Source organism: Pleurodeles waltl, chromosome 4_1 (assembly GCF_031143425.1).
Source record: "Pleurodeles waltl isolate 20211129_DDA chromosome 4_1, aPleWal1.hap1.20221129, whole genome shotgun sequence".
Taxonomy (NCBI): Eukaryota; Metazoa; Chordata; class Amphibia; order Caudata; family Salamandridae; genus Pleurodeles; species Pleurodeles waltl.
The window spans coordinates 682,026,800-682,047,971 of NC_090442.1; positions in this window are offsets into that span (position 1 = coordinate 682,026,800).

Below are 21,172 nucleotides of genomic sequence, written 5' to 3' on the forward strand. Positions count from 1 at the left end.
ATGTTCGCTGTATTTTGGCTAATTTCTTGGTCTCTTTCAGGGGAACCCACAAAGTCTGGGTACCTCTAGAATCCCTAGGATGTTGGAAAATAATTACACAAATTTGGCATGGGTAGCTTATGTGGAGAAAAAGTTATGAGGGCCTAAGCGCGAACTGCCTCAAATAGCCAAAAAAAGGCTCGGCACAGAAGGGGAAAAGGCCTGGCAGCAAAGGGGTTAAACCATTTTGGGACTCTGCCTGTTTGTGGATTCCCTGTCTACGTCAGTTTGACAATTGGGCTGTTTGCACCTCTCTCTAGACAGTGACACAAAGGGAGTTGGGGTGTAGTCTTCATTTCCTGATGAGCTATCTGTGCTAGGAGGGCGGGGAGGCGTGGCCACTTACATCTGAAAGGCCTGTGCCTGTCCTCACACAATGCAGTCTCCAACCACCTGGTGTGTGTCTGGGGCATGGCCTGGGCAAGGCAGGATTTCAGAAACAAGAGAGACTTTCCTTTGAAGTAAGCCTACTTCAAAGGCCCAAATAGGTATAAGAAGAGCACCCAAAACCACAGACTTTAGATCACTTCTGGAAATCAAGAGGCACTTCTGCCTGGAGAAGAGCTGGAGAGCTGAGGAGAAGTGCTGCCCTGCCTGAGACTGTGCTTTGTGGAGCTATCCTGCAGTTGCCGCTTCTGCCTATGCCAGAGGACAAAGACTGGTCTTTGTGTGCCTTCCTGCTTGTGAAGAAATCTCCAAGGGCTTGTCCTGAGCTTGTCTCCTGTTGTTGAAGTCACAGGGCCATCAAAGACTTTTCCTGCCAGCACCTGGACTCTCTGCCGAGACTCCTGCCATGCCAAGTGGTGACCTAGCCAGTTCCTAGGGCCTTGGAAGGTGAAGCTGGCACACCAAAACTGGAAATCCACGCACAGACTGCCGTGCGGGGAATATTTTGATGCACCTTCCGAGACGCGGCTGAAAAATGACGTGCCGCCGGCTTTGTGGCAGAAATTGACGCTCCACCGGCATCGCAGCTGGAAAATTGATGCACGGAGGTGGAAGAACGACGCTCACACCCGCTGACAGAGGTTGTTAATGTCTTAACCCACATTGTGCGGTTTTGCTGAGTCCGTGCAGCAGGATTTTTGATGCAAACCTTGCTGGGTGTGGGAAAATGACGCAACGCCTGCCCAGACCCGAGTGCTGCCTGGATCAAAGCATCGCTCCCCTGCGGGGAGAATAAATAATGCACACCGACTTGACCGGAGAAGGAGAAACGAAGCATGGTCTTGCTTGCGGGTGAGAAATCGGCACACTGCTTACCTTTTTCGACGCACACTCGCCTGTGCGTGTTATTTTGACACTACCCGGGTACTTTTCAACGCTAACAGTGTTTTACCTTTTTTCTCAAGGATTTGAGACCCTATTTGCTTTTTAATCAATAACTTAATTTGTGTATGTTGGATTTTTGTCGTTTTGGTCTGGTTTTGTTTAGATAAATATTTTTTGTTTTTCTAAACCTGTGTTGTGTCATTTTGTAGTGTTTTCATTAAGTTGCTGTGTGTATTGGTACAAACACTTTACACCTAGCACTCTGAAGTTAAGCCTGCCTGCTCGTGCCAAGCTACCAAGGGTGTGATCGGGGGTTAGCTGTGGGTGATTCTCCTTTACCCTGACTAGGGTGAGGGTCCTTGGTTGTACAGATGGTTAAAGTTCACCACTATACAATATTCTTCCAGGATTTTAGGCCCCCTCCCAACCCGGGGAACCCTTCTAAGAATGTCAATATGTTGGAACAAGGGAATTTCCTGATAGTCCATCAGTCAAACCAATGTACAAGTTTGTTTTTCAATTGGGAATCATTTTCTGAACAGCCTCTTCTAAACTGAGGAACATTAGCCAAAATCAGGACAAACATCTGGTAGGTCCAATGCTCCAGTAAGGAGATTGATTCAGGGTTGGGGCTCAGACCATGCACCACTCACCAGAGACCCTTCATCTGACTGGACACAAGCTGAATATACACCAGAGGCTCCTTTTTGTGTAGGAGCTTTGCCACAATTAAAAGCAGGGGCGCCAGCAGGATTGATGCAAGATTTGTCCAAAGGTTCAATTGTCTTCCCTACTTCATACATCTGTTGGCTTAGAAACCATTAGGTACTCACCTAAGACCTAGGAATAGAGGGAGGACAAGGCAGTGATTCAGAACCAGTAGAACATCAAATAGAGCCAATCTGCTTGTTAATACTGTTATTGATACCTGCAAAAAAATCATTTTTAGCCAACCTCTGGAAACAGCTATCAAGGGAGCAAGATACTAAGGAGGAGATTTACAAACATTTTGCACTGGGTTAGTGTAACAAAAGTGACACTAACTAGCACTAAATGTATTTTTCCTAATTTACTTTCCAGCGCAAAACTTATTTTCCACTGGAAAGTACCCTAAAATAATGCAAAGCGGTGCAAAGCGGTGCAAAGCTCCTTAGGGAGAGTTACATGGGTGGTATATGGGCATTCCCATGCAACCACCCATGCCTTATGAAGCAAAACCGTATCTACAAACAATAGTAGACATGGTTTTGCACCAAAAGTTAAAGCCATTTGAGACCAGACTCACCTCTGGGAGGTCATTGCCCAGGATGCAATCTAGAGGGAGGTCAGCACTGACTACACCCTAAACCAGTTAAGCATACCCTCCTTCACTATGGCTACAGGTTTAGAGGTGATCTCCCCTGTAGCTATCCTGACTTTCCTGGTATCCCCTGGGACATACATGACTGGGGTCACCAACCAGTCGCTCACTATGGTGTGATTGGCACAGGTGTCTCTCAGGCTAGTGGTAGCGATCCCATTCACCTGAATGGGGTAAAGTGCCTAATTCCACCCTCAGGGGTCACCAGCTTACCATCTGGTCCTGTCTCCCAGCCCCATGCTATGAGGGCCTCAGCATCTGAGTAGTCCTCCTCCATTGGTACACTGGAGAGCCCATTGCTAACCACTACATCTCCTCTGAAATGACCTGTCTTCTGACAGCCAAAGCAAGCCTTGCTGTCTAAGACCTTTTTCAACCCTGGGTCTCCCTGCCTCTGCTTATCAGAGTGGGAGTAGGATTTACTACCCTCCGTTTTAGGGTTCTGGGGTACAGAGGGAGTATCTGTGGTGTACTTACCACCTCCCTCCTTATGTTTTTGGGGAGCTGACCCCCCTTCTTGAGACTCCCACCTGGGACTTGAAAACCACCTGGGTTCAGTGGTAGCTTTTACGGTTTCTTTACACCTGTTCATTTCTGCGGTGAGGGTGGGGGGGGGGGATAAATGCCACATGTGTACCATCAATGACACAAATGATGTTGGGATATGTCCCAGAGCATAGAAGTCAGCTTTCACTGTGGCCAAATCCTCCACCTGGGGGAAAACGATGTAGCTGCGCATGTGTTTCTGCAGGGCAGATAACACTCTGGACAACACATTAGAAAACATTGACTGAGACATCCCTGATGCCCTGGCCACTGTTGTTTGGAAGGAACCACTGGTCAGGAAATGGAGAACTGACAGGACCTGCTCTAGAGGGGGGATACCTGTGGGATGGCGGATAGCTGACATCAGGTCAGGCTCCAATTGGGCACACAGTTCTTGGATTGTGGCACGATCAAGTCTGTAGGTGATAATGATGTGTCTGTCTTCCATTGTCGACAGGTCCACCAGGGGTCTGTACACCAGAGGATGACGCCCTCTCATCATCTGCCCTATGGAGGGGAATGGTGAGCAGAGGGTCATGTACCACGTAGGTTGCACAAGTGTGAGTAAATCCGTGTGGCATTGTCTGTCAGTATTTCTGCCCAAATGTGCTGTGACGCAGTTAGGTGCCATGCCATGTGGCCCCCTGAAATGGCGGCTGCCTGACCTGTAAGGAGGGACAAGGGACATGAGGTAACTGCTCTGGCGTTGTGCAGCATCGCAGTAGGCGGACGGGGGAGTAATTTCCTTTCATCCTGTACCTTTCCTCTAAGTCAGCGCCCACCAGAAGAAGGGTATTTGGCGTGCCATCGCCAAGGAAGTGCGGACCCTGGGGGTCTATCATAGACAGAGCACCCACTGCCGCAAGAGATGGGAGGACCTGCGCCGCTAGAGCAAAAAGATGGTGGAGGCCCAGCTGGGGATGGCCTCCCAATGTGGAAGGGGTGCCATTCGCACCATGACCCACCTGATGTTCCGCATCCTGGCGGTGGCCTATCCTGAGTTGGATGGGCGGTTGAGGACATCACAGCAGCCACAAGGGGGTGCGTGCAGTCTCATTCAGTTGACTCAGCGTGCTTTATGAGGTGTCTGGGTGGGGGATGTGGGCTGTGGGTTCCCCTAGGCGAGGGTGAACTTGGTAGGGTAGGTCCCTTGTTAGGCAGGCTCTGTGGCACTCCAACTCCAACCCCAATAGTGTTAGTGGCCACCTACAACTAGTCAGCCTCCTGTGGGTTCCAGGTGTGCAGCAAATGGGGTTAGGCATAGTCCCCCATGGGCAGGTGTTCTTCCTACTATGTGCTAGTGCATGGCCTAGTGCATAGAGCTGCTCCCTGTGTGTTGTGTCTGCCAACGGTATTGGTGTTGCTGGCATTGACCATGTGTCTCCTTTGTCTTCCCTACCTTTGTGTTGTGTCACCCTGTCCTTGTGTGCTGTAGCATCATCTGGCGGAGGAGCAGAGGCACTGGAGATGGAGGGAGCTTCAACCCACATGGCCAGGGGGGTGACTTTACGGAGTCTGAAGGCACTAGTGGGACAGAGGGCGAGGGGAGCTCCACAACGGGGACAGGAGGGGACACCAGCAACAGCGACTCCTCCTCTGATGGGAGCTCTCTTGCGGTGGCTGGCACCTCTGTGCCCACCGCAACAACAGGTACAGCCGCCACCCCACCTACCAGCACCGCCCTCCCAGCAGCCCCTGACTGTGTTTCCCATGCTCGCTCACCCAGGAGGGTGGGCATCTCCTTCGCCCCAGGCACCTCAGGCCCTGCCCCAGTCAGCCCTGCTGCCCTCAGTGAGGAGGCTATTGACCTCCTAAGATCCCTTGCTGTTGGGCAGTCAACCATTCCCATTCTGAATGCCATCCAGGGTGTGGAGAGGCATTTGCAGCAAACAAATGCATCCCTGGAGGGCATTCATTCTGGCGTGGCAGCCCAACAGAGAGCATTTCAGGCTCTGGCCTCAGCACTGATGGCAGCCATTGTCCCTGTGTCCATCCTCCCCCCTCCAACTTCCACTACCCAGACCCAATCCCCTCTACCTCAGCCTCTCCCCAACACACCATCAGACCAGCATGCACACACATCAACACACAAAAGTGGCTCAGGCAAACATAAGCACCACACATTTCACAGGTACTTACACAAGCACCATACCCATGCAGGAGAGGCCTTGTAGTTGTAAGGGAGGGGCAGGGAGGTGGGAGAGGCTAGACTTTTGGGTTTGGGAGGAGGTAGAGGGAACAGGGAACAGGGGGAAGGTCAAGTTCAAACAAAAAATGTTCTTAGGGACAGAGGGATAGTCAGCACAAGGGGTGGAGATTTTGAGGTTGAGGGATTGGTCATCTGCTGTGTTGGTGTGGATGTTGTGGTTGCATGCTTCTGGGAGGTATGTTTGTGTTTGGTTGGCGTCTGTTGGGTGGGTGAGAGCGTTTGAGTGTCTTTGGGGTCTGGGAGATGGAGGTGCTGGGATAGAGTGGTAGATGTGTGTGTGCTGTTGGGTGGTGATTGCATGTATGCTAGATGTGGTGGAGGTCTGTGTGTCTGTTTGGGTGGTGTATATGGGTATGCCGGGTGTGGTGGGTGTATCACTGATTGTTGTGGTGGTGCCTGTGTATATGCTTGACGTTGTGTGTGTAAAGCTGGGAGTGGTGGGGATGTCTGGGGAAATTATAACTGTTGTTGTGTTTGTGGGTGTTGTTTCCTTGCATGCCTGTGTGCTTTGCTGTGCTTGTGTCTGTGTGTTCTGCTCTTGTGTGCTGGAGTGGATGCTTGCAGATTGGTTTGGGTGCTTTGGGTAGGTAGGGGGAGGGAGGATTTGGATTAGGAAGAGGGAGGTGGAAGGGAGACGGAAGGTCGGGCTTGACGGCTGCCCTCCGTGAGGAGGCCAGAGCCTGAAAATATCAGGAATGCATTTGTGTATTGGAGTTGGTTTGCCAATCCTTGGATGGTATTCACAAAGGAAGACTGACCCACAGAGATACTTTTCAGGAGTTCAATAGCCTCCTCACTGAGGGTAGCTGGGTAGCAGTGGTCTGTGGTAAAGGAGATGCCCACCATGCCGGGGGAACGGGCAACGTGGTGAGGAGCAACAGGGAGGGCAGTGATAGGACTGAGGGTGGCGGACAAAGATGGTACAGGGGGGGTGACCCGAAGGGTCTGCCACTACTAGTGAGTGTCCACTGAAGGAAGAATCTGATGATGATGAAGATGTTCTAGTCCCCCCCGTGGCACTCGCTTTGCCTTCCAGGCCACTGGGTCCATCTCTTTCAGTGGTGTCTTGACCTGGGTCCCATGGCCAGATGGTTTCCCACTTGGCTGTGCGGGCTGTCCTTCGCTTGCTGGTGCTGATGCTGCAAATACAAAGAGATATAGGGTCATCACATGCCCATGATCACACTTGAACAACAGCTCTGATTAGCATGCATTACCATGATATCAAGTAGTCCACAGCAACAAACTCCACCTAGGTGACCAAACAATGTGCCATACCATATGGATGCATGCCATTGTTATAGTTTGTACTCTTGCCCTGGGCAAGACTGCTGGTTTTCAGGGATGACAGTACTTATGTTTGTAGGTGACTATGCCTGTCCTACAAGTCGTAACTGTAGTCCCAACCCTTCCAGATCACTAGCAGTACCTCACCAATAACACGAACAGTCAAACGTGATTTGTGGCAGCCTTTATGCATGAACTCAGAAATCTCAGGGAATGTCGTGGTTGAACTGAAATTACCCCTTTCTCACAGATATATTATTTCTCAACCAAGCACAGGCAATAACAAATATGATGTAACGTGGGTATGTTAAACCTAATCTGCCAATGACATGTCCCTGGAAGGAGCCCCCAACCCTGGTTACCCTGAATGAGGTCTTGAGCTAAGACTTCAGCAGAACACGAAGTCCGGGTTAGTGTCAAGATGGCGTGCAGCATCGATAGCAGCAATGGTATCTGGTCAAAATCCCTCTGATTATCTGTCTAAAGTGTGATGTATTTATACAGACCTACTTGAACCCCTGATGTAGGTTGTTCCAAAACAATAGATAAAGCTGCATGCTCTGGACAGTAATTTCGAATGTGAGCCCCTATAGTTTGTTTGTCTTTGTTGTATGAGTTGACGACTTAGCGAGGTGACACTGATAACATAACTCTAAACAAAAGGGACTAACTATAAACACGCAAGCCATCTTAAAAGATTTAATTAAATAAATGGTCTAAGACAGCGCAAGCTAAGTAGGTTACAAGTCACTAGGTGACGGGGGCACAAGTCTGCAAGCGAAAGCTAAGCTAACTCCTGTTATCCCATTAAAACAAACTATGATTCACTACACCCTCCCCATTGCTGTAACAAGTATGACACCAGTACTGGTCACTACTGAAGATGTGGTAATCCAAAAGCTAAAATGATGGTCTGAACTAAAAGCAAAGCATAAAAATTAGCGCTAAAAACAGTTAAAAAATCGAACATTTAAAACAGACTACAGAGACTTAAAGTCAGCCATGACAAGCACAGTAGGCCAAAGTAGATCATTGTGGCGTGGAACTATAGTCATGATCTTGAAGATTAGCTCCGAAGTCACTTTGCAAAAAGTCATCAAAAAATGAGGCCAAATCTTCTGATGTGAGATCGATCACTTGGGCGGATGGATTCACGGAGCAAAAGTGCGCAATAGTCTCAAGTGCGAGTCCACCTGCGACAGTGCCATTGTCCATAGATGGTAGAACCAATTCTGAGTGCTCATAAGTGGCCTTGCGGATCAGCCTCAGTCTCATGGGGCACGACCATGTATGAACCCTAATCGGGGACGTCAGTAGTTCTGGGTCCACAGGAGATACTGGCAGGACTGCAAGGCACATAGGGGGTGATTCTAACCCTGGCGGTCGGTGATAAAGCGGCGGCCAACCCGCCAACAGGCTGGCGGTCCAAAAATTGGAATTCTGACCCTGGCGGGAACCGCCAACACAGCCCGCCACATTAACACTCCGACCGCCACAGCGGGACCGACAAACAGCGCGGCGGTCACCGCCAACAGACAGGCGGCAGACAATGTACCGCCCACACTATCATGACCCACCAATCCGCCACCTTTTCCGGGGCGGGAGCCCCGCCGATAAAAACACGGCAGAAACAGACTACGAATGTGAAAACGCTCACCTCTACGCACTCCACGAGTACGGAGGACAGCATGGAACCCGAATTGAACATCATACCTGCTCTCGTCTACCTGCTCATCTACCACGAGTACGAACTCCGGCGCAGACGTCAACGGTGAGTACAGCACCTATGACACACGGGAGGGGGGAGGACGAAAGGTTACGGGCACACACATATGCAACCCCCCCCCCCCAATATGTACACACCAATGCAGAGCAACAAGTCACAGTGACACCAACCAAACCCCCGTAAAAAATGCAATGACAATTCAAAATTGACAATAAATATTTATGTCCAAAATAGCCTCCGATAAGTATTGGTCAACTAGCCAGAATATTTACATTTAAAAAGTCTATATACACAGCAGTGGACAACTGAAGAAATCAGTCCTGCACATTGTACGTAGTAACGATTTGTTCGTGGGCCAAAGTGTAGCAACACAAGGGCAAAGCCCACACACGAGACCTGAGTCCTTTGGAGAGAACACTGCAGGGGCATCTGATGACAAGACTACAGGCACCTCAGGGGGAAGGGAAGGGGGGGCACCTCAGCCACATGAGTCCACGACGCCAGACCCACGAAGGGGCCACCATGCCCACTGCCATATCCTGGTGAGTGCAAAGCCACAGTCTCTCAATGTCTCTACAGTGGTTGGATTGCCCACTGCCATATCCTGGGGAGTGCAAAGCCACAGTCTCTCAATGTCTCTACAGTGGTTGGATTGCCCACTGCCATATCCTGGGGAGTGCTTGACAGGAAGGGCCCAGCGGAGCGGTGCTTGAGACGGCGGGGCCCAGCGGAGCGGTGCTTGACAGGAAGGGCCCAGCGGAGCGGTGCTTGACAGGAAGGGCCCAGCGGAGCGGTGCATGACAGGAAGGGCCCAGCGGAGCGGTGCTTGAGACGGCGGGGCCCAACGGAGCGGTGCTTGACAGGTAGGGCCCAGCGGAGCGGTGCTTGAGACGGCGGGCCCAGCGGAGCGGTGCTTGACAGGAAGGGCCCAGCGGAGCGGTGCTTGACAGGAAGGGCCCAGCGGAGCGGTGCTTGAGACGCCGGGGCCCAGCGGAGCGGTGCTTGACAGGAAGGGCCCAGCGGAGCGGTGCATGACAGGAAGGGCCCAGCGGAGCGGTACTTGAGACGGAGGGGCCCAGCGGAGCGGTGCTTGACAGGAAGGGCCCAGCGGAGCGGTGCTTGAGACGCCGGGGCCCAGCGGAGCGGTGCTTGACAGGAAGGGCCCAGCGGAGCGGTGCTTGAGACGGCGGGGCCCAGCGGAGCGGTGCTTGACAGGAAGGGCCCAGCGGAGCGGTGCTTGAGACGCCGGGGCCCAGCGAAGCGGTGCTTGACAGGAAGGGCCCAGCGGAGCGGTGCTTGAGACGGCGGGGCCCAGCGGAGCGGTGCTTGACAGGAAGGGCCCAGCGGAGCGGTTCTTGAGACGGCGGGGCCCAGCGGAGCGGTGCTTGACAGGAAGGGCCCAGCGGAGCGGTGCTTGACAGGAAGGGCCCAGCGGAGCGGTGCTTGAGACGGAGGGGCCCAGCGGAGCGGTGCTTGACAGGAAGGGCCCAGCGGAGCGGTGCTTGACAGGAAGGGCCCAGCGGAGCGGTGCTTGAGACGGCGGGCCCTGTTCAGCGGTGCCTGTCTTCACGGCGGGGCCCTGTTCAGCGGTGCCTGTCTTCACGGCGGGGCCCTGTTCAGCGGTGCCTGTCTTCACAGCGGGCCCTCTTCAGCGGTGCCTGTCTTCACGGCGGGGCCCTCTTCAGCGGTGCTCATCCAGGAAGTCTAGGGAGGCAGACCTGGGCTGGACACCCTGCTCACTCGCCCTCCGACTGTGCAGTGGCAGGCCCCTTCGGGGACGGAGTCCTGGGCCCTTTGCTGTCGTCCCTTGCAGGCGGGATGGGGCTTGCGGGGCCCTCCAGCTCCGCGCTCCTGATGGATGACCTCTCCGCCCTGCTGCCCTTTCGCTCCTTAGATGGGGCTCTCGGGCCCTTGCCTCCCCTGGCTGTTGTGGCAGGTGAAGTGGCCGTTGTTGGCTCCTTGGGGGCAGCCGTCTCAGTCCTCTCACGGCGGCCCTTCAGTTTACGTGTCCTCTTGCCTGGGGGTGGGCTGGATGTCCCCTTGCTGCTCAGTGAAGTGTCACTGCCGCCAAAGGGTGGACTCCAGAAGCCATGCACCACTTGGACACTCGAAGCTGGGCTGGTGGTGGCTGAGGTGCTCTTGGGACTCTTAACCGATGGAGGGGGTGGGTCAGGGGAGGGAAAGAGGTTAAGATTAGAGAGGTAATATTTCTTAGGACCAAGGTAAAGGGTAGGAGTAGTGGTGATGGAAGTGGAGGAAAAGGATGTGGTTGTAGGAGAGTCAGGTGTGCTGTCTTTGGGTGCAGGTGACTGAGGCGTAGGCTGTCGTGAGGTGGTTGGCTGTTGTTTGGGTGTCTGCCTGCGTTTATGTGTCTTGGAAGAGGGGGTGACAGACACAGTGGGAGAGGACACAGGGGACGTGTAGATGGCAGTGGGGGTGGTGACTGCACGTGTGAGGACTGTAGTGGAGGGTGTGCTGGTGATGGAAGCACTGGCTGATGGTGGTGTGCATGCAGGTGTGAGTGTAGACGTCACAGGGAGGGAGGAGGGAGACGAGGAGGAGGGGGACACAGAGGTGGTAGTGACTGTTGGAATGTCTGCATCTGGGTGTTGCTGGGGTGAATGCTTGTGTGTCCTGTGGTGCTTGTGTCTGGATGATCTGGCCTTGGGTGTTGAGGTGTGTGCAGGCTGGTCTGATGGTGTGGAGGGGATAGGCTGAGGTACAGGAGACAGAGAAAGGGTGGAGGCAGTTAGAAGAGGGAGGCTGGAGACAGGGACAATGGCTGCCGTCAGTGCTGAGGCCAGAGCAGTGAATGATCGTTGAAGGGCAGCCTGACCCGAATGAATGCCCTCCAGGTAGGCATTGCTCCGATGCACCTCCCTTTCCACCCCCTGGATGGCATTCAAAAGGGTAGTCTGCCCAACAATGAGTGTCCTCACGAGGTCAATGAGCTCCGCACTGAGGGCAGCAGGGGTAACTGGGGCAGGGGCTGAGGTGCCTGGGGCGAAGGAGACGCCCGCCTTCCTGGACGAGCGGCCACGGAGCGAAGGCTGAGGGGCTGCTGGGAGGGCGGAGCTGGAGCGCTGGGTGGCGGCTGTACCTGTTGAGGCGGGGGGCCCGGATGTTGCCGCCACCGCTAGGGAGCTCCCAAACGAGGACGTGTCCGTGTCGCTGGTGTCTTCACCGGTCCCCGTTGTGGTGCTCCCCTCGCCCTCCGGATCACTGGTGCCCTCGGTGTCTGTTCCAGTGCCCACCGGGGCATTGTGACTTGCAGCTCCCTCGTGCTCCGACGCCAATTCTCCTCCGCCTGATGATGCTAATGCACAAGAAGACAAAGAATAAGGGTGGGGGGAGAAATAAAACAAAGTTGAGTGTATGCCTTGTCAATACCGTGGGCGGAGAGGACAGACGCAGGTGCCTCATGCACTAAGCTGCGAAACTGGGGTACACTACTCAGTACTTCTGACTAGGCCAACAGGTCTAGGGACAACAGACGCGCACATGGGTGATGCAGGACCATGGATAGCTGTACTTGGCACCCTACAGAGGTGGGGGGCGGGGGCACAGGGCCATGTCTAAGGGAGGGGACTACACTACAGAAAGCGCCCTGGCCTAGTGTCACCCACGGCCCTCCTCCCCCACCCAGACGCCTCAACTGCGCTTAAGGATAGCAGAATGTGCAGGTACTCACCCCCTTGTGTCTGTTGTGATGTCCTCAAGCGCCCATCCAAATCAGGGTAGGCCACCGCCAGGATCCGGGACATCAGGGGGGTCAGGGTACGACTGGCACCCCTCCTAGGTCGGGAGGCCATCCCCAGCAGCGACTCGGCAGTCTTTCGGGTTCCGCGGCGGATGTCCTCCCACCTCTTGCGGCAGTGGTTGCCCCGTCTGGTGTAGACCCCCAGGGCCCGGACTTCCTTGGCGATGGCACGCCAAATGTCGATTTTCTGATGGGCGCTCACCTGTTAGACATGTACAGGGTGGGAAAGAGAACACGTGAAGTTTCAGCATGTTTGGAGTACATGCCCCCCCCCCCCAACCTTGCCATGTGGCCCATTCTCTCATCTGTCGTGCGTTGCAGTCCTCATTTTCTCCCCACCCCAACAACTTACATCCACCCCACTCCACACAGGCATAACCCATTCAATGTGCACTCAGTGTACTCACCTGTTGGTCTGGAGGACCGTAGAGTAGCGCATACTGGGGGAGGACCCCATCCACTAGTTTCTCCAACTCTTCAGACGTGAAGGCAGGGGCCCTTTCCCCAGTCGCAGCAGCCATTGTCACTTCCAGACCGAGGTCACAGCAGCACTTGCAGTATAGGTCCTCTCCTGTGGATGATCAGGTATCGAGTGATTAGGCAGATAGAAAATGGCGGTCACGGCCGCGGCGGTGCGTACCGCGGCGGTGCGTACCGCGACCGCCGGCGCACATCGTCATTGGCTCCTGAATCCCATAGGATTCAATGTTAACCAATGCGGGTTCGTATAGCGGTCTTCGACCGCCTACCGCCACGGTGTGCCACGCCAGCGCATTGACCTCACATCCCATTGTCCCACTTCACCGGTCAGGCAGCTGCCATTTCAAGGGTCCACATGGCTTAATTTCAACTGCGTCACACAGGCCTAGGCCTTGCATTGCCACACATCCAAACATAGCCATCCATACCTTTTCGTATACTGTGCATGCAGTGGTGAACGTACCTGTGACTTGCTTGACTCTGTGCTCCATGTTGTCCTTCCTAGGCACCGTCCGCTGGGACTTGCGAGGAGAAGGATGAATCCTCGCGTGTACCGCCCGCTGGTGGACCTGTCGACAATGGAAGAACGCCACATCATACTACGATACCGACTTGACCAAGCCATTATACATGAACTGTGTGCCCAGCTGGAGCCAGCCCTGATGTCCCCCATCCGCCAACCCACAGGAATTCCCCCTCTAGTGCAGGTTCTGTCAGTCCTCCATTTTCTGGCAAGTGGCTCATTCCAGACAACAGTGGCCATGTCATCTGGAATGTCTCAGCCTATGTTTTCAAAGATCTTGTCTAGAGTGTTGTCTGCCCTGACGAAACACATGCGGCGCTACATTGTATTCCCTGAGGAGGTCGATTTGGCCACTGTGAAGGGTGATTTTTATGCCCTTGGACATATTCCCAACATAATTGGTGCCATTGATGGGACCCATGTGGCTTTAGTACCCCCAAAAGACGATGAGCAGGTGTACAGAAACAGGAAAAGTTACCATTCGATGAACGTTCAGGTGGTCTGTTTGGCTGACCAGTACGTCTCCCATGTGCATGCCATGTTCCCTGGGTCAGTGCATGACGCGTATGTGATGCGAAATAGCAGCATCCCTTATGTGATGGAACAGCTACAGAGACAACGTGTGTGGCTAATTGGTGACTCTGGTTACACCAACCTGCCTTGGCTATTGACCCCAGTGAGGAATCCCCGGACCAGGGCAGAGGAACGGTACAATGAGGCCCATGGGCAAACTAGGAGGGTCATTGAAAGAACCTTTGGCCTCCTGAAGGCCAGGTTTAGGTGCCTACATATGACAGGGGGATCCCTGATGTACTCACCAAAGAAGGTGTGCCAGATCATCGTGGCCTGCTGCATGCTTCACAATCTGGCATTGCGACGTCAGGTGCCCTTCCTGCAGGAGGATGGTCCAGATGGTGGGGTTGAAGCAGCTGTGGAGCCTGCGGAGAGTGAAGAGGAGGAAGACGAAGAGGACGACCCAGACAACAGGGACAGAGTTATCCAACAGTATTTTCAGTAGCACACAGGTAGGAATCACCCACGCCATTTAACATTTACTGAATGCCCCCTGCATCTTTACTTTGTGTATTTCCCCCCAGTTCTTTTAAACTGAAGTTTACTTTTCCCTTCCCTTTTCAGTGCTGTATGACCCACTGCGTGACTTCTGCTTGGTTAGCCCATGGACTAATGCTTATTGACATCGGTATGTTGTCCACACATAAATAACAGAACATTATTGATAAGTAATGTGTTATACATTTGTAAATAATACAGGCTGACTCCAGAATGATTTATGTGCAATGAGTGATTTATTTTTAGTGCTATATTTTGGTACATGAGATTAAAACGGTGAAGGGTGAGGGTGGAGTTATGTCCATGGCAGAGTCCTGTTCTCGGTCGCACAGGTGCATTGTTCATATGGCTGTGGAAGGATGGAGCAGGGGCAGTTCAAGGTTGGACAGGGTGACACTGTGGGACAGTGGAATGACATCCGGGGGGTTATTAGACTGGCGGGGGTCTTGGCATCCTACTCTGTCTTCCTTTGAGATCTCAGGTTCCTCTTGCGGGGTGGTTGTTCTTCAGCAGGAGGTGGGGTTCTGGTGGCCCGTCGTTCTGTGGGGGCCTCCTGACCACTAGCGCCGGCGGAGGTGGTAGGCTGTTCCTGGCTAGTGACAGGGGCCCTTTGCGGTGCCACATGCTCCCGCAATGTGGTTTCTATCCGATTGAGGGCCTGGACTATGGTCCCCATTGCGGTAGCGATGTCCCGGAGTTCATTGCTGAACCCCATGTACCGTTCCTCCTGCTGTGCCTGGATCTCGGTGAACCTGGCCAGTACCGTCGCCATCGTCTCCTGGGAGTGATGGTATGCTCCCATGATGGTGGTGAGGGCCTCTTGGAGAGTCGGTTCCCTGGGCCTGTCCTCCCCCCCCTGTCGCTCAGCAGCCCTCCCAGTTGCCCTGTTTCCCCGGGCCTCTGTCCCCTGGACGGTGTGCCCACTACCACTGCCCCCAGGTCCCTGTTGTTGTTGGGGTGTTGGGTCAGCCTGGGTGCCCTGTAGTGGCGGACACACCGCTGATTGACGCGTCCGCGGGACAGAGGCATGGGCCCGCTGGGTGGGAGCTGTGCTGGTGTTCCCAGAGGGGTTTGGGTCTGCTGTGGCCTGTGTCTGTGTGTGGGGAACCGACTGTCCAGAGGTCCCCGATGGTCCGGGCTGGTCGTCAGGTTCGAGGTCGACAGAGCTGCTGTCCTCGCTGGGGGCCTGTTCTGGGGGTGGGATGGACATCTCTGGACCCTCCGTGGCGGGGTGTTGGCGTTCGGGCCCTGCAGGGGTGAAGGAGTATGGTTATTGTTTCTGTGTGTGCCATGGCGTGCATTTTGGGTGCCCTTGTCCCACAATGCTGGCATTCCCTTGTGGGAGGTGTTGTGAGGGTTTGGGGGGGGTGTATGGGTATGTGCTATGGTCATGCTTTGGTGGTGGCTGTCTATGGTTTGTGTTGGCATTCAGGGGTTGGTGTTGTTTAGGGTGGGTTGTGCTGGTGAGACATTGGCAGGGAGGTTATGTGCTGGGGGGTGATATTGGGGGGGGGGGTTGGCATGCTGGTGGTTGGGGGGGGTGAAGTAGTTGAGATTCGACTTACCAGAGTCCATTCCTCCGTGTACTCCAGCGAGGCCATCAGGATGCAGGATGTTTACCACCTCTTGCTCCCATGCTGTGAATTGGGGTGGGGTGGGTGGGGGTCCGCCGCCAGTCTTCTGCACAGCGATGTTGTGCCTGGAGATCATCGAGCGCACCTTCCCCCGTAGGTCGTTCCATCGCTTTCTGATATCTTCCCGATTTCTGGGATGCTGTCCCACAGCGTTGACCCTGTCTACGATCCTTTGCCATAGCTCAGCCTTCCTTGCTATGGTGGTGTGCTGCACCTGTGTGCCGAAGAGCTGGGGCTCAACCCTCATGATTTCCTCCACCATGACCCGGAGTTCTTGGTCCGAAAACTGTGGGTGTCTTTGGGGTGCCATGGGGTGGTGTGGATGAGGTGTGGGGTGGTGTTTGTGGTGATGTGCATGGTGATATGTGGTGAGGTGTGCGTAGATGTGGTGTGGCTGATGGAGTGGGGTTCCTGTGTGTGTTGGGGTTTTCTAATGCTGTGCTCGCTATCTCTATCTCTCTCGCTCTCGCCTTCGCTCCGATTTCCAACTAGTAGGGGTTTGTGGGTGATGTGGGTGTGTGTTTTATAGTTGATTGGATGTGTGGGAGCGTTGTTTGTATGTGTCTCAGGTGTGCGTATTTCAAAATGTCCAATGTGGCTGTGTTTTGTAGATGTGTGTGTATTTTGACCGCGGCGGTGTGTACCGCCAATGGAATACCGCGGTTGAAAGACCGCCGCGTGGATTCGTGGGTCAGAATGCCATGGGCGTGTTTGTGTTGGCGTGACGGTGGAGGTTTGGTCATCTCCAGTTTTCCGCAGCCCGCTGATGTTGCGGCCTTCCTTGGGTGTCGGATTTTTGGCGGATTCACAGTTGGTGGTCAGAATGACCGTGGCGGTCTACCGCGGCCGCGGCGGTAGTATGGCGGACTTCTGACCGGTGGTAAGGGCCTTTTACCCCCGAGGTCAGAATGACCCCCATAGTTGTCAAATGTTCGAAAAAGCATCAAACGCAGTGAAAGACCGGCTGCACGCACCAGAGGAGTGGTCGAAATGACAATGACCAATTCCACTCTAGTTTCTTCAGCAAGGAAACATCGAAGACCCGAACCATGCGTTCGTGGCACAGGTGCACTGGTGGCAGTTGCTCCATTGTTCCATGGAGCTGTAAAGAGGCAACCACTGCGAATCAGAAAAAACAGCAGCAGTATTCCACCAAGTATTGCCAAAATTATAGGAAAGCCACAAAAAACACACTTGAAAAGAGTGAATGGATGGTCGATGGGATGACTCCGTAGATAGCCTGGAAGATGGATACAAATCCAGACCCAACAGCCTTAAAGAAGTTGACAATCCCAGTAGTGCTGAAAGCATTGAATATTCTGGATATCAGCTCACCAAAGTGCTTGGGGAAGTTGGTATTTAATAGGGATTGTACCTCGGCTGATGACCTCGCTATCTGGAGCGCATACTTCTCTCTAGCGGATGTCAACGCGACCTGTTTCTGAAACAGTAGCACCTTTAGTCTACTCAGCTTGTCATAATTTTCATTAATAGTATCAATGTGAGGCCACATTCCTGATACTTTTATCTCTTGTGTGGGGGGAAATAAAACATGTCCACAACACGTAACGACCTTCGAGACCGAAATTGTGTAGGAAATTCCTGGTCACATACCGCAACAGCTTTGATCGCTCAGCAACACGTAACTGCCATTGGTAAGTACATGAAATGCTGGTCGACTCAAAGAGACAGGAGTACCCTTAAGAAAACAGGCCAAGTTTGCGACCCCCGCATTGCAGTGGCCGTGAAGGGACACCTGCTTGCAGATCATGGAATGACTAACAGTAGTCTCACAGTCGCTTCCGCTAAGAAAGACTTCTGTTTCACCGTTCAGACATTTATAATCAAAAGGCAACTCCCACTCTTCCTTAATATAGCTATCACCCAAACGCTCATACCTGCCCATGGCAAGATGTTTCAAGCACTGTGAAAAATGAGAGGTGGATATGTGCAGATTAATAATGCCATGTATAAGCCAGACAGTCGAAGGACTCTCAGCTATTGTAAAAGGCAATTTTTCCAACTTCTCTATATGAAGCATGGTGAAACTCGCTTCCCTCTTAGCCATTGTCTGTTGTTTCTCTGAGAGATTAAAAGGTGTGAATAGTTCACTACCGTTAATGTACCTCCATGGAACACGGCCATTGTTTAATGTTTGTAATGTCCAACCAAGTTGCATGATAGAACAGAGCTGACTTTGGCCATGGTACAAACGGGACATGTGTGACTGAATAATATCAAGGTGAGCAAATAAATTCTGTTGGACAGGGTGTTCATGCCGTTATCTACAACTGCTAAAGTCCTTTCTAAATTTTCCTTATCTATCTGCCTTAAGGAAGCAGCGGCTTCTATCTGAGAAAGTTTCCATATCTCATTATACATTGCATATACAAATCTTTTAGAGCGCTGTTTTCTAGGACCTACTAAGAAGTCCTGCCAGTCTATATTTTCAGAAAGTGTGTTCAGGTGTTCTTTAACTGCGGCTAATGTGTTAGATAGTACCCATTATTGATACAGTTTACCCACACTGTACGTAGTCACTATCCCCGTATGTTGACCCGAGATAAAGGCAGCGAATCTTAAAACCCCCTAACGAATCTAAAAAATGAGCCTGACATCCATTGGTGTCCATTGGCCAAATTAACCACCCACCAGGACTGGAAAGAGAAGAATTATAGGTACCAGCCTGAACCTTTGCATCTAGCTCTTCTTCTGTGTTATTCAAAGATAATTAAACCATTAAATTTAGCCGGTGTGGGGATACTGGGCGTGTTCATTTCTTTTATTTTTGCTAACCCGAGGCAGGACATCTGTTGAACAGTGTCATTCAAAAAAAAAAAATTGTTCAGGAATCAGGCATGCCCTAAACAAGGCCTCCCTACCCTGTATTTGCCAATCCTGTGTCCCCCATACACTCTTTAAATCAATATTGTTCTTCCAGTGATCGTAACCTTCAATGGTAAGACGGGAAACAAAGGCATCTGAATATATCAGTTTTGTATCCGTTAGCAAAAGTTTCCTAATTTTTGAATGAAGCAGTTAAAAAAAAAATATATGACTCTGAGTTTCTTGTATCATGCCCAGTAAAGTAAGTGAATTTGTCTAAATACATTTTAGGGCTCCCCACTGGTGGTGTTGAACAATGTTCCCATTGTGTGCAATTAAGAACAGGTCTATGTCTAGTTGCACGGTGCAGGTAGTAATGTCCCCAATTGTTGTAGCAGAACATTTCCCCATAATTCATTGTATTTACATATACATCATCACTTTCAAATATTGAATAGTCCTTCATTTCAGTTAACATATTATCAACTGTCTGGACATCCCAATCATCAGAAACAACACCGGGTGTAATCGCATCTGTCATTGATATTTCTAATACATATGGAATTTGAATGACATCAGTAGGCCCGTATATTTCAGAAGGAACCTTGTCCCACACAATCCCATCGGAAACTGGTTCTGCTGAAATGTTCACCGTGGACAAGTCTCTGCGGACCATGTGTGAGGAATGGTGTGGAGTCAAAGCTTCATCTATTGGTGTTATAATTGCACGTTCAGGCATGTAATGACCATTTATAAGCAAGAAAAAAACAGTCACAAATCTGAGCCCAAAAAATAAAGTAATGAATATCAAGCAGAACCAAAAATAGTTCCCTGGAAATATCAAATAGTTCTTTTTAAACCATTGATAGAGCTTGCGCGTCTTTGAATCATGTTCAATCGTATGAGTCGATGGGTCTGAAGAAAAGTCATAAAAATTGACAAAGTAGCCAGAGCCATTCTCTGCAAAAACAGGAGCAAGTCCAGTACTCGTAGATGTGCTGACTTCTCGTGGGGGCTCGTGGTAAATTGTGCCATCAGTCTGTGTTGTATTGGTGTAAAAAACGGCCAACTCTTGACTAGAAGTTGTCATGGAATTGTTCACTGGAACCAGCAAGAGCTCATTCTCCACCCTCCCCATAGTCGAAGAGGTACTCATAGCATTGTTGGCCATCGTAACATAGTCCATAGTGTGATCGGGCACTCTATCCTAACGAGGAATGTCCTGTTGGATAGTGAGAGGGGAACAGGTACCACCCAAGGGACCTCTGGGTCTACTGTGAAGGATCGGACACATGGTGTAATTTGACATTGTCAATTGAAACAAATCTGTTTCCTCTGGAACCTGGTAACGGTGGCAAGATTACCGTTCTGGTACCTTGTATTCCCAAGACTGAGACTGGTGCTCTGCAGGATGGACCGAATTCCTTCTTCACAGCAATCTTTTCACAAACTAGGTCCCCAACTTTAGGAATCCAGCCAGTGGAAGTTGTTGGAATATCCCTTATTCCTAAGGTGGCAGCACTGGTAGATGACTTTTCATCTCGAAATTGTTGAAGCTCCTGTAAGACAGTGAGACATTCATTTGTGTCAAAAGGTGTTTCTGCTGCCACCATACCAGAACCATCAAGATCTGGGACATACATAGATATCCCAGAGAGAAACTCATAGGTAGTTTGTCCCCCCAAGAACTGTCTTGGCAGATAATTCAGTGCTCTCTGGACCCCATTTAGGCGATGAAGCCAGCTGCGGCCAGAGCGTCATACCCTTGCTGTTAAGGACTGCTTTAGATCACAGTTCCACTTCTCCATGACCCGAATGTCCCTCGGGATGGTATGGTGAGGAGCAATGAAGTTCAACACTCATCGTCCCCATGGTGTCCCTGAATGCCTTAGAGGCAAATGCAGGGCCCTGGTCTGAATGGAATGCTGCAACCGCATATGTACAGATAAAGATCAGCAAGTTTTTTATAACAGTCCGTGCATCAGCCGAACGCTTCGGCCATAACCACAGGAATCTAGAACAAGAATCTACAGCGACTAAAATATATTTATATACACCATCAGGTTGAATTGGATCGCAATGGTCCAGGTACACACATTGTAGTGGCCTACTGGACACTACAAGGGATGTCTATGGTGGGCATTTAATGTTGGAGCCCTTAATTTGTTGGCAAATATCACAACAGAGAACGTATTGTTTCATCCGTCTGCATAGACCAGGCCACCAGAAGTGTTTCTGTAAGAGTGTTATTGTGGCCGAGATACCAGCATGAGCAGAAGTGACTTCCTCATGCGCTGCTTTGACTAGACCTAGCCTATGGTCTTCGTTGGGGATCACCCGATCTCCAACCCCATGAATTGTTGCATAGGCAACATTCTGTGCACTGATATGGTAGGAATAGTTTGTAGGGTACCCTTTCAGGAGAGACTTGCCCTCAGC